General features: G+C 34.8%; 1 long non-coding RNA gene across 1 annotated transcript; it reads left to right on the top strand.

Annotated features, from left to right (window-relative positions):
• Positions 1-13,702: 13,702 nt before the first annotated feature.
• LOC149157019 (uncharacterized) lies at positions 13,703-14,173 on the top strand. The gene is made up of 2 exons (XR_016263585.1): positions 13,703-13,807; positions 14,003-14,173. It is a non-coding gene; the product is annotated as an uncharacterized LOC149157019 (long non-coding RNA).
• The last annotated feature ends 212 nt before the right edge of the window (positions 14,174-14,385 follow it).

Genomic DNA, 14,385 nt, shown 5'->3' with positions numbered 1-14,385 from the left:
GCTGAGTGGCTCTAACACTATGGGAGCGTTACAACGATTTTTAGGATGCACCACAGAATTTAGTGTTCACGACCAACCACTTCCTGAATCCACGGGGCACCATGAATTATTCGCAATTGAGGTGTGAGAGGTCGCTCTGCAGATGGTAAAAACGCTGGCTAGCAACACAGGCTTGACAAGATAGGACCCGAGGAAAAAAATCCCGCTGGTAGTCTTTGCCATAAGCAATCTCAGAAACATTCTTCGTTTAGGGTATCATTATGCAGACATATTATAAATGTGAGGGAGCAATTGCTTAAAGTGCTAAATATGTACTTAAAGTGCTAAATATGTTGGTACAGTACATAAATTTCATTAATTTACTTATTATCATTATTAGATTAATTACATTTTTTTTCATAAATTTATTAATTTTTTCTTAGATTTGTAACGGATTTTGTGTTGTATGTCTTTAAATTATATTAAGTTAATATTATTATTACTATTTGTTTCTATCACACTTTTATATATTTCTGCTAGCAGATTCTTTCCTTCTAATTTCTTTATATAGAAACGTGTAAGGGTGGACTTCTTGATTTTTTTTATTTAATAGATTCCTTGTTGTAAATGTCTTTTTATACTGCGCAGTGACTATAGTTCCATTAACTTAACCTGCATTTGTGATTAATTAAATTAGCACAATAGCATGCTTTTTCTCGTAGGTTTCTATATTTATTATTATAATCGGTTTCTATATTTATTATTATAATAAAAAAATACAGTTAAATTTTTTGATAATGAGAAAGAACAGCATAAGAAGTGTATTGGAATGTTTGAGCCGTGAATAGCGATAAAACCGTTAATATTCTTGATCGGAAGACATGCAGCTAACTGGTTAGTGCTAGACATTAATATTAATATTAACTTTAATTTGCTTTTAAATCATAAACCTACGAAATGTTCGTTTAGGGTATCATTATGCAGACATATTATAAATGTGAGGGAGCAATTGCTAAAGTGCTAAATATGTTTTGTAAAATATTAACAACGGCGTGATGTTAATACTCGTTTTTATGAGATGGAAAGAAACATGGAAAAAGATTTAAACGAATCTGAATTACTGGTCCGCAAGCAGCGCCAGGGTCCAACTTAGTGTACACATTTATGATGAATTACTCGAAATGTCTGTTCGTTCATATTATACTCCTGAAAGGGACTATTTTTGGAAATGGATTATTTTTTGGAAGTGTGATTTTTGTTGCGTCTTAAATTAAGAACTATGGCATAATCCATTTTTTACAATCATTAACAATAGATTAATGGATAAGAGTATCATTGGAAATGTTTGTTTTAAAAAAAAATATATGTTTGTATGTGTTTTTTAAAATAAAATTTAAATATATTTAGGTTAATAGTGGTTTATTTTGGAATAAGGTTTTTAGGTTATTATTAAATTATAAAAAATAGTTAGTTATATTTTATAATTAGTCATAATAAAATAATGGTTGCTTTAGCCTGTTCATTTAGGTTGGATGGCAACTTCATCATCTTTCCATTTCCTTGATCAATTTGAGTTCGAGTTTGAGCACGAACCTTAGAAGCATCTTTTACCATAGTTTTGGATGTGGGGTACAAGCCCCTAGGATTTGAAAATGTTTGTACTCTTAGGGTAGGGTTAAGATGCCCATCTCAAATGTCGATAATTAAATAAAATTGCATAAAAATTTTACTTCCATCATCTAAGCTACTATTTCCTAGCATGAAAATTTTACTTCCATCATCTAAGCTATTCTTTCCTAGGCTCTTGCCTGTTGGAATGTAATTTCAACTGCAGCAACAGTTGAACAGAAATCGCAAACTTTAACCCCATTGGAGTTCCCTACTATGCGATCCATCGCAGATCGCAAATCACGTCTCATCGCAAATCGAATTAATCCCCAGCTGCGTCCCTTGTTTTCTGCTTGTTCCCTGCTGTTGCGATGCGATGCGATCATGCGACGCAATCGCAGATCGCGAATCTTAGCCATTGCGCGTTAAGCCTCCGCCCTGAGTTCGCGATGCGATGCGACCTGAGCCATCGCAGATCGCACCTTTTGTCAAACAAATCTCAGCCGTCCATTTGTTTAATCCAACGGCTCATGTTCAAGTTTGCCCGATTTTTGGGCACGCGAAGAAGTAGGTTGCAATCCAGCTCTTGCACATTGAATTCTCAGCTACCGCAGTTAAAGAGCAGCTCAGCCAAGGACGAGAAGGACAGCCTCGAGCAGTTCACAGCATGGGATTCCATTCTTGTTCATTAAATCATTCAGATTGAATCAGAAGACCGTCAGTTTGTCAGCGAAGTAATTTGATGGAATTTACTGCATTTGTAGAATGTTGGTAAAAGGTCTTTAATTTTATTGTTTTTTTATCCACGCGAGTATGGGACAAGAAAACATATGCAAGTTTTTTTTGTAAATATATATGTAATGTTCTTGTGTTCGCTATAAAAAAAAATTTGTAACCCACGCAGCAGCGTGAAGAAAAGTATTTCCATTGTAAAGAAATGGCACAGCAGTGCAGAGCAAAAGACACAGCAGTGTAGAAAACAGAGATTGAGGAGAAGATGCAGCAGCGTGGAGAAGAACAATGTAATGGGAATGCACAACAGTGCAGAGTAGACGCAGCAAAGAAGGCACAGCAGTGCAGCAGAATAGATGCAGCAGCGCAGAGGATCACAGAAAAGGAAAAACGCACAGCAATGCAGATTTGAATGTAATTTGTTTTGTGGTTGTCTGCTGTGAGAAAGGGCAGAAACGCAGCAACACATTTTGTTGTTTGCATCTGAAATGCAAGTGAGGCACAACAACAGTGCGATTGTAATCAATGAAGGGGAGCACGCAGCAGCGTGAAGTTTTGGTTATTGTCCATTGTGAAAACAAGAGGAAGATGCTCTTCAGCATAATCTCTAATGAATCCCTCTGTTAAAGAGGAAGATGCTTTTCAGCACAGTCTCCAGTGAATCCCTCTGTTAAGAGGAAGATCTGTTGTCTTTGGTGAATCCCTCTGTCAAGAGGAAGATGCTTTTCAGCATAGACTGATGAATCCCTCTGGTTAAGAGGAAGATGCTCTTCAGCATAATCTCTGGTGAATCCCTCTGTGTGAGGAAGATGCTTTTGTAACAGCAGTTGTGAAAATCCCTCTATGTGAGGAAGACGTTTTGTAACAGTTGGTTTATTGCAAATGAATAGAAGTTTTTTATGTTTGTTGCTGAAACTCTATCTTCAACAAGCTGAAATTATGTCTGCAGCAAGATCCTATGTTAAAGATCTTTTGTTGTAAAACAGAGTATTATCCTCTGTTCATGTGATTTTTTTGTTGTTCTGGAATTATCAGAAATTCCTAGTAGAGTATCATTCTCTATGTTGTGTTTGTTTTGTTTTTGGAAATTAGCAGAAAAATTCCCAACATTATATTAGAGCGTTGTTCTCTGGTCTTTTGTGTTTGAAATCACCTGAAAATTCCAACAAGTGGTATCAGAGCTTGTCCAGGCTCTTTGAAGGTGTCAAAGAAGCTGAAGGAAGGTTCTTTTGCTGCAGCAACTTCTCCAGCAGAGTGAAGACTCAACCAAGAAAGGATTCAGGTATTTCTCAAAGTTTTTTTTGTGTTACTATTGAAGACAGTCAGTTATTTTAGATACTCAGTCAAATGGCGAGGTCAAAGAAGAAAGTCACCAATCCTGCTAAAAATGTGTCTCCCTCTACTAATAAAAGAGAAGATAATCAACTTGAAAGCTTTCTACTTGAGGCCCCAAGGTTCAATGGGAATTATTATATATGGGAAGTAAAAATGAGGACTTTCTTACAGTCTCAAGGGATTGAAATCTGGGAATCAGTGATTGATGATAGCAGGAAGGATAGAGAATCCAAGGAGTACAATGCAAAAGCAGCAAACCTAATCTTGGATGGGCTGCCTGATTCTGTAAAGAAGAATCTAGGAAAATATTCATCAGCAAAGGATATATAGGACAGACTTCATGACCTTCATGCAAAGGGAGCATTGACCATGACCATCAATCAAGAAGGGAATTCTGAACCCATCATAGAAGCTGAAAATGAGAAGGTTGACCTCATCAAGCTTTAAGTACAAGAAAGGGATGAAGAGCTTGCCAAGCTTAAGAAGGAACTTGATCAAAGCAAAAGGAAGCATCATGAAGAAGTCATATCCATGCCAAATCAATTGAATAAAGCAAAGAAGCAGGAAGATACCTTGTCAAGTCAACTTGAACAAAGGCACAAGAGAGTGAACAAACTTGTAGAAGAGATTGGACAGTACAAGGTAGAGGTCTCCTCCCTTAAGTCTGAATTATAAGAAGCCAGGAAGCAGGCACAAGGAGTTGAAAAGAAAATGGAGAGCAGTCAAGCAAAGAATGAAGAAATCTCCAAAATGAAGTCAGATATCATCTCCCTTAAAATAGTAGCAGCTGAAGCTACTCGTAGCAAGGAAGAAACTGAGGAACAACTTACAAAAAAGAATAATGAGTGTGAAAGATTGGAAGAAGAGATTGTCCTCCTCAGAAAAAAGGTTGAAGGGATGAACAAAATCATGAAGAGCTCTCAAGCCTTGGATGACATGCTCAGCTATCACAGATCTCCATCTAATAAATCAGGACTCAGGTATGTAGGTGAACCCTCAAACAAGAATGAAAATACTTTAAGCAAAGGAGATGTGAAGAAGGCAGAAAGAAATTGTGATGCTCCTAGTTCCAGCAAAGGCAAGGAGAAAAATCAAGGCGACAATAGAAGAAATCCTGCTCCAAGTAGAAAAACTCCAAAAAGGAATGTAGATGATGTCAAAGAGGCAAGAGGCAATAGTAATCATCATCTCAAGGCAGAAAAGCTTCAGAAGTACATCAAGGAAACCACCATCTACTAGGTACCAAAGTTCATTTTTTGGTTATTGTTATTCTTGTTCAAACTTTGGTCATATGGCAAAACACAATAGAGCATTTCATAGAGATAGATGTTATGGTCTCCGAAAACCTCCAAGAAACAATTTTACAGGAAGAAATCATGAAATCTTATTCATGAACAATGTAGAATGTTTCAAGTGTCATAACATTGGGCATATGGCACGTGATTGTAACTTAACATGGGCTCCTACGCAAGCTAGACCCACGCAAAAGAAGAAAGTAACACAAGTATGGAGAAGGAAGGAAATACAATCCGAAAGTCCTTCGAGCTCCCCAACCAATCTAAGTTTTTTTTTAGAAGACTCTGCCAAAAGGAGACGATGCATACAGTTAGGGGGAGCCTGTAATTTTTTATCATTATTGCTGAATTATATTAACAGTTATTATTTGATGAAGATCTTCTTATAGGGGAAAGATATGAAATTAAATCTGCCATAAAAGCAGAGAAGAAAAGGTTGCAGGATAGCTTGGAGATGCAAAGATTGGAAATCTTGCCTGAGGCAGAGAGAAAGAGGATATTACATGATTGGAGCGCCTGAGCACAACAGTGAAAGCGATGAAAGGAAGCTGATACGAATAGGCAGAAAAGTTTCGAGTTTTTGATGAAGTGTCTGGGTATGACTGATAACCCAGCAGTTGAAATTAAAGGGGAGTGTTGGAATGTAATTTCAACTGCAGCAACAGTTGAACAGAAATCACAAACTTTAACCCCATTGGAGTTCCCTATTATGCGATCCATCGCAGATCGCAAATCACGTCTCATCGCAAATCGAATTAATCCCCAGCTGTGTCCCTTGTTTTCTGCTTGTTCCCTGCTGTTGCGATGCGATGCGATCACAGATCGCGAATCTTAGCCATTGCGCGTTAAGCCTCCGCCCTGAGTTCGCGATGCGATGCGACCTGAGCCATCATAGATCGCACCTTCTGTCAAACAAATCTCAGTCGTCCATTTGTTTAATCCAACAGCTCGTGTTCAAGTTTGCCCGATTTTTGGGCACGCAAAGAAGCAGGTTGCAATCCAGCTCTTGCACATTGAATTCTCAGCTGCCGCAGTTAAAGAGCAGCTCAGCCAAGGACGAGAAGGACAGCCTCGAGCAGTTCACAGCATGGGACTCCATTCTTGTTCATTAAATCATTCAGATTGAATCAGAAGACCGTCAGTTTGCCAGTGAAGTAATTTAATGGAATTTACTGCATTTGTAGAATGTTGGTAAAAGGTCTTTAATTTTATTGCTTTTTATCCACGGGAGTATGGGACAAGAAAACGTATGCAATTTTTTTTTGTAAATATATATGTAATGTTCTTGTTTTCGCTAAAAAAAAAAAATTGTAACCCACGCAGCAGCGTGAAGAAAAGTTTTTCCATTGTAAAGAAATGGCACAACAGTGCAGAGCAGAAGAAACAGCAGTGTAGAAAACAGAGATTAAGGAGAAGACGCAGCAGCGTGGAGAAGAACAATGTAATGGGAATGCACAACAGTGCAGAGTAGACGCAGCAAAGAAGGCACAGTAGTGCAGCAGAATAGACGCAGGAGCTCAGAACAGGAAAAACGCACATCATTGCAGATTTGAATGTAATTTGTTTTGTGGTTGTCTGCTGTGAGAAAGGGTAGAAACACAGCAGCACAGTTGTTGTTTGCATCTGAAATGCAAGTGAGGCACAACAGCAGTGCAATTGTAATCAATGAAGGGGAGCACACAGCAGCGTGAAGTTTCGGTTATTGTCCATTGTGAAAACAAGAGGAAGATGCTCTTCAACATAATCTCTCGTGAATCCCTCTGTTAAAGAGGAAGATGATTTTCAGCACAGTCTCCGGTGAATCCCTATGTTAAGAGGAAGATCTGTTGTCTTTGGTGAATCCCTTTGTCAAGAGGAAGATGCTTTTCAGCATAGACTGGTGAATCCCTCTGGTTAAGAGGAAGATACTCTTCAACATAATCTCTGGTGAATCCCTTTGTGTGAGGAAGATGCTTTTGTAACAGCAGTTGTGAAAATCCCTCTATGTGAGGAAGACGTTTTGTAACAGTTGGTTTATTGTAAATGAATAGAAGTTTTTTATGTTTGTTGCTGAAACTCTATCTTCAGCAAGCTGAAATTCTGTATGCAGCAAGATGTTGTGTTAAAGATCCTCTGTTGTAAAACAAAGTATTATCCTCTGTTCATGTGATTTTTTTTGTTGTTCTGGAATTATCAGAAATTCTTAGCAGAGTATCATTCTCCGTGTTGTGTTTGTTTTATTTTTGGAATTTTAGCAGAAAAATTCCCAACATTATATCAGAATGTTGTTCTCTAGTCTTTTGTGTTTGAAATCACCTGAAATTTCCAACATTGCCTTACGGCGTTGTGATTGCAACATGTGGTGCAATTGCTAGTTAATTTAATTTGGAAATAATTTCAGAAATCACAATATTAGATTTAAGCGGACATGTTTCGAACCATGAAAAATAAGAATTAATCATAAAATCATGGCAAATGGAGAAATTTAAGCGGATATGTTTCAAACCATGAAAAATAAGAATTAATCATAAAATCATGGAAAATGGAGAAAATTGTTGGGTACTATTAAGTACCGCTTATTGGGTTTTGTGAGCCTGGCTAGACCATTCGAACTCGGGACGTAGCTTAAGCTGTCGCCACTACTAACCATCGGGATAGCAAATATGGGCCAACTATTTTTTGCATTTTTATTTATAAAAGTAAAATGTAAAGATACAACAACAATCTTGAAAAAAAGATAATGTCTTCCTAAACCAAATTAATAATTATTAATAATGGTTATTTAAGGTAGGATGGTTTTTATAATATTTTTTTCCCAATTTTAATATAGGTGATTTTATTCACTTGTCACATGAGATTTGCATTTCAAAAATTTCATTTCTTAAAGTTACTTAAATTTAAAATTAAAATAAACCTTAAAAATAAGGTAATGTAATTTTAAAAATTAAATTATATTTTAGAAAATTAATTATATTTTTTATTTGATAAAAAAAGTAATGAACCAAAAATCAACATTGTTATGAAAATAAATAAAAAATTGTGCTCTAATTCATTGTTATCATTCCAAACACAATGCATATACTCATTCATCTACAAACATTTGCATTTATTAATTAACTACATATTTAGTAAAGATGAAAGATAACATACCCTATTTTGTAAATTAAATATATGTAAGATAATTTTACAATGTCAGTTATACTTTGTTAAATTGGAAGGGGGCATTTCTTGGAAGTAATTGATTTTTTATGTTGTTAAGCAAGTGTAGGTTGTGTGGTGGGGACAATTTGTTGCCTTTCTTTACACTTAGGTTGGAATCTCATTCTAACATAGTTACCAAGTTCCAATTCGGATATACAACCTTATAAAAAATTGATAATATACATTTTAAATATTTAGATATATATACTTTCTATCATCTAACAATGATGATTTTCTTTTTAATTCATTTTAAATTTTCAAAAATTTATAATAACTCTCGATAATATAATAGCTTTAGAGATACACTTCACCAAAAAAAATACCCACACTTTCTTTTCCCTCGAAAAACTTAAATCTAACATGGCCTTTGGTTTCAAAATTTATTTGTCCAAAATTATTATCTAATAAATAAATACAAAAATCATTGTTCTAAACTTATTTATTTAAAATTTGTCAAAATAAAAGCAAAAGTAAAATTGAAATATGAAAATTTTCCAAATTTTCCAATTATTTCTTTTTCTTTTCTTAGATGTTCAGACCTTGACATCTTATGCCAGCCCATCATAAGTAGAGCCAGGTAGATTCATAAGTAACTATGTAATTTAATGCTATGACATGTTTCTCTATAACTCAATTATTTGCATTAATTTCATATAACTAGTACTAAATTGATACAGTGAATGTGGATGTGAACCTAAATTGATATAGTGAACCAACCTAGATGTGAACCTTGATTTTGTTGTTGTAATTGATTTTATACCATTTGACTACTTTGTATAGCCATGTGCACTTATATTCTCTTAGGACCAAAGGTTTGTTTTGCCCTTTCTGCTGAATTTTTCAAAAGATTATTGAAAAAGACTATGGAAAGCAATATGAAAGCGACTCTATCACCAACTCGCCTCTCAAGTTTTGCCCATGTGCACTTGTATTCTCTTAGGACCAAAGGTTTGTTTTGCCTTCTCTGCTGATTTTTTCAAAAGATCATGGAAAGCAATATGAAAGCGAGTCTATCACCAACTCAGGGCTCTGAGATTTTTCTCATTGACACTTATATTCTCTTATGACCAAAAGTTTGTTTTGCTCTCTCAGCTGATTTTTTCAAAAAACCATGGAAAACTATCACCAACTCGGGCTTTTGAAGTTTTAGTTTTTGAAAATAATTTGCAAGTAATCTCACGGGTATTCTGTCCGCCTAACTATTCTCCGCTTACCTCAACTGATTTTACTCCACCTTCCATTCGTCTGCTCTGACCCTAACCTTTGTTTCCCCAAGCGGTTTTGAGTGGAATGGTTTTCTAACACCAACACTCTTTCAGGGTGGAATTCCGGGTGCAGTGGATGCGTTTTTTCCCATTTGTGTGGAGTTTTAGGCGGAGTGGATGCTTTTTTTCCCATTTGTGTCTGTGTTTGTATTGGCAGTAGGAATAACAATGGCAGAAGAATGGCGATATGGCTAAATGAATAGAAAGAGAGGCTGAATTTCCATAGTTTATCAAAGGGTTTCCTCCTCTACTTTTGAGATACAAGGAAATGCTTTTTAAGTTCGAAAGGCTACTCTATAGAAAGGAAAGGCCACTGTCTGCTAAATTTGCAAATTTCGCATGTATTTTTAGTTGGTTCGTTCACATTTTCGCTGAATTTGTGATCATATACACATTTTGAATTGCTTTGAATTGCTTTGGTGAAATTTTGTCTTAACTTGAAAAAGCTTGACTATTTCTATCCCCTTTTCAGGTTTTATGTTGCCACACGCAGATTTTGTCAAAAAAATTTCATTTTCGGCTTGTTCTTTACTCGTACTGGTGTCAGCCTACCAGAACTTAGGAAAAGATTATTATGGTTACCTCAATTTCATTTTTTTTTAATCACTTTGGCAGGTCAAGTGCATGCTATCTTTAAAGAAATTTGGTTGTCACAGTGACCAGATTGTTTGGTTGCCTTGAAAATTATAGAAATTGAAAATTATAGAAATTTTGGTAAGATTTTCAAAAATTTGCAGAAATTTTTGTAAATCTAAATTACAATTGTCAAATCTATTTCCACCATTAAAAAATACAAAATTATCTAACTTCCAACCACTTTTAACGCAATTCCTCCACCTTACTAAACACTTCCATATTATTTTACTATGAAATCTCAATTTGATTCTGAGGATGCAGTTCTTGCAAGTTTTGTCCATGTTTGAAGATTGACTTAAATGCTCACAAGCAAAGTTTTCTTTCCCATTGAAATATTATTTCAATTCTATCAATTTTGTGCTAGATTCCATTGTCTGAGCATTTGGCGAGTTTTCAGAATTTTCTGACATGCATTAATCCAAGATTCTCCGCAATATGGAATTTTGATTCACTAATTCCAATTTTTTTTAATGGCATTTCGATATTAGGGTTCTTTGGCTCTGGCAAGGTTAAGCTAAGACTGGTACTCGCGAGGGCCCGTAAGACGACAAGCCTGCCGTCCTGCCGCAATTCATGCCCGAGTTCGCAAATTTACCGTGGAGAGGTTGTCCATACGACCATGCGACAGAGGCTTCTGCACTCTGATGGGCCGCTTCCATTTTTCCACGAAATGAAGGCTCAAATTTGGTAGTTTTGCAAATCTTGAAAATAAATTCCAAGAACTTACTCAAATCAAGGCAACTGATGCGCAGGCGAAGTTAAGCCTACGCTTGAAGAAAGTTTACTACTCGGGAGGAGGGTGCCTAAGTATGGCATAACTAAATGGAAAAGCCCTCTTCGCAGAGCAACAGTATGAGCTTATCCATGTCATAGAAAATGAAGCTGTTTTCGCTAGATATTAATTGATTGATGCCTGCCATTTGCACTTGGCTTCTGCCTTAACCAATTTTTTTCCTTTTTGGGAAAAAAATATCTAATTGATTGATGCCTGCCATTTGCACTTGGCTTCTGTCTTAACCAATTTTTTCCCTTTGTGGGAAAAAATAAAATTAATTAGAATTTTATGTTTTTAAATAGGTTATATTAAAAATAATTATTATGAAAAAAATAATGGATTTCTATTTTAGTCAAATTTTTCTCTTTGGAAAAATATAAAATTAATGGGAATTTTGTTTTTAAATAGACTATATTAAAAAAAAATATCATGAAAAAAATTATGGGTTGTCAAAACTTATAGTATAAAATCTTAATCTTTATATCATATTAAAACATCTTATTAATTAATTAATTTTATTTTTATTTTTATGAAATTTGACAAAGTCAAAAAGTGTACAAGAAATACATTACAACATCTTTTCTATACAAGACTCTCAAAACAATTACAATTTAATAACTAAACAAATTCTAATACATGTTAACTCATGAAATAAATTAATTTAATATATTAATAATACAATTGAATAAATAATATAAAACATGACTATATAATAGGGGATATGTATAGAATTTTGAAAATAAAATAAGAATTGTAAGGTTATAGAAATAATTACAAATTTACAAAGTAAAAAATAAAATGCTTAATCACATTATTATGCAGTCCAAAAAAGACAATATATAGAGATACAAATTGACAGTTTTATTGCCATCACAAGATCTCTATTAAAACTTGTTAGGAGAATGGCTTGAGCAACAAAAATTGCCCCCACAAACATAAAATTCTTCTAAGCGCAAAATTTTGGCATATGCTTCACGCTTTAGGTTTCCTGAATATTGTCTGGCTGTGCATGTAGAAATAGAAAAGGAATTTTAATTTCTTCAATGGATTTAATCCTCCTAATTTTTGTATTGCCACAATGCAACGACAAGAATGCAATAACTATTGGCTTGGGTTAGACAAGATTTTGATCATCGGTGATTCCCTCACCATGATCAAGTAGGTGCAGAGTCGTTACTCTCTTGATGTTTTTACCTTCCACCATGATCAAGTGGGTGTAGGGTCATTGTTCTCTTGATGTTCTTACTCTCTATGATTGGATGTCGTTGATCAAAAACATCATCTCTTTTATCTCGGAGGTTTATCATCTCTTTTATCTCGGAGGTTTCTTTTCAGCATGTATTTGGGAAAAAAATTAGGTGGCTGATGCTCTCTCTAAGCTCAACCTCTCTCTTTATTTGGGCTATTTGTTTTTTGAAAAGTTCTCAAATGGCCAGAGTAATGGTGTGGGGTTTCTAAGCTATAATCCTCTATTCTGCTGCTGGTTTTTGGCTCCTCTGTCAACTTGTTTGCTGAGGTTTCTGCACTCTATAGGATTGCTCTGTTCTTATTTTTATTCCTCTGCTCTTGCAGGGGAATGGACTTTGGTTTTGGATCTCATTTGTAATTAAAAGTGCTGACAAATATGATCACATAGATCAAATAGTATAGTAAAATATAGACCTATGATATTGTAAAACTTTGTATTGTTTTTATTTTCATTTTTCTTCTTTTGCAGGGGAATAGACTCTGGTTTTGGATCTCCTTTGTAAGTAAAAGTGTTGTCCTATATGATTACATAGATCAAGTAGTATAGGCTGATACAGACCTATGATATTGTAACACTTTTTCACTTTGAATGAAAATTTTGTTTTTTTTAATGCAATAATCATTTAAATTTTTCCAAATTTTGAAAAGATATGGTTATATCTTAATTTATTTTATATTATCCAAATTATTATTATTATTATTTTTAATTTCAAAACTTTGTTTTTCCCAATTTTCTTTGGCTTGTCGGTCTGGAAACCAAACTAAAGGCAAAATCGAGAAATTTTGTTTAAAAATTTCAAACCTTAAAATGGGAAATGACAGGTATATAAAAACTTCGGCTTATCATGCATAAAAGGAATATCTAAAACTATTAAAAACAATAATAAAAAAATAAGACATTGTTGCTTTAAAGTAAGTCCGCAGGTGTTGGTCGCTCAAGATTAAGAGGGGAAGTGGCTCTCTGTAGTAAAGGATTGTGGTCTCCATTTGTTCCATTCTCCTATCCCTAGACCAAGTTAATCAGAAGAAAAATAAAATTAATATTCCATTCAATAAATTGACGAAGAGTCAAGTTAAGTTAAGACTTTATCAACTTTCATAATAACAAAAAATATGATTGTTTTAAAGTGTTCAAGTTTATTTTACAAGTAAAATATTTTAACCTACATATTAGCCTAATTTTAATCAAAGTTGTAAAGTGTAAATTTTAATTTAACACAAAAATAGTTTAACCTTCATGCTAAAATTTGTTATAATTACTTAAACAAAATGTAACATACTCCTTGTTTATTATTATTATTATAAATTACACTTTAAATATAAGAACGAGCTTACCTACCTTCTTTAATTTTATGGTCATATTTATAAATAAATTTTAAAAAATATATTTTCATTAAAAAAAAATTGGGTTTTTTAACTATAACGATTTATATTGTTATTAAAAAAATATATATATTTAGGCCGATAGGCCTTCCTTTGAAAGGGACCTTTCGTCGTCCCTTTGTTCCTCATGCTGACACCTGGCAGGATGGGCAATTTGCTTCGTATTTGTTCATGGTTGATTATCAGGCTGACACCTGGCGGAGTGGTTTCTGCAGCCGATTTCACAGTCAGTTGTTACCATTTTACGCGGGAGTTCCAGTGGTGCAGCACAATCCCAAGTCCAGGTACATGCACCTGTCTGCACAAACTCACTCCTCCCTCTGCATTCGATAGGGTTTAGAAGTCTGTTCTCAATTTCAGGGAATGCGGTTGTAAGTAACAGCTTCAGAATTTTTCGGCAAGAATTTAAAGAAGTGTAGACGGATTTAACACGGAAACCTTCGAAATCTTTGAAGATTGTATTTCGAGTGTCTGTTTTGTAATTTGAGGCCCTGAATAGACATATTTTCGTGTATAATGTTGTCTGAATGCTAAGATTGCTGTATTTGTATCAATTCTGTGGTCAGGCACTTTACGAGTTGAACTGAGTTTCGAGCTTCTCGGCTTTGTTCTGGCGTGTGTGTTCTTGCTATTATTGCTCGTTAAAATCTGAACATGGAAGAAATGTATGGAATTCTGAGGCATTTGATGACCTTTGTTGTCATATGGTGCGCTGTGCTTGGAGTTGGTGCGCAGCAGGAGAACCAGACGATTTCCCTCAACGTGGAAGCAAGCATTCTGGTTCTTGCCTTTTTATTTAGCTGAAAGTTAATTTATTCCGACATAATTTTTCGTTTCTGGTTTTCGAGCTTGTTTATGTGATGGGCATGTGTGCACACAGCCATCAGTGCCTTATTAGACGAGATATACGTACAAACCCCAAACACATATAATATGCAAATACCCATTC

This window comes from Pinus tabuliformis, chromosome 9 (assembly GCF_031772625.1).
Source record: "Pinus tabuliformis cultivar Carrire ecotype Pingquan chromosome 9, CPIR1, whole genome shotgun sequence".
Classification (NCBI taxonomy): domain Eukaryota; kingdom Viridiplantae; phylum Streptophyta; class Pinopsida; order Pinales; family Pinaceae; genus Pinus; species Pinus tabuliformis.
The sequence above is the reverse complement of the archived record's forward strand: the minus strand, read 5'-3'. Positions and strand labels throughout refer to the sequence as shown.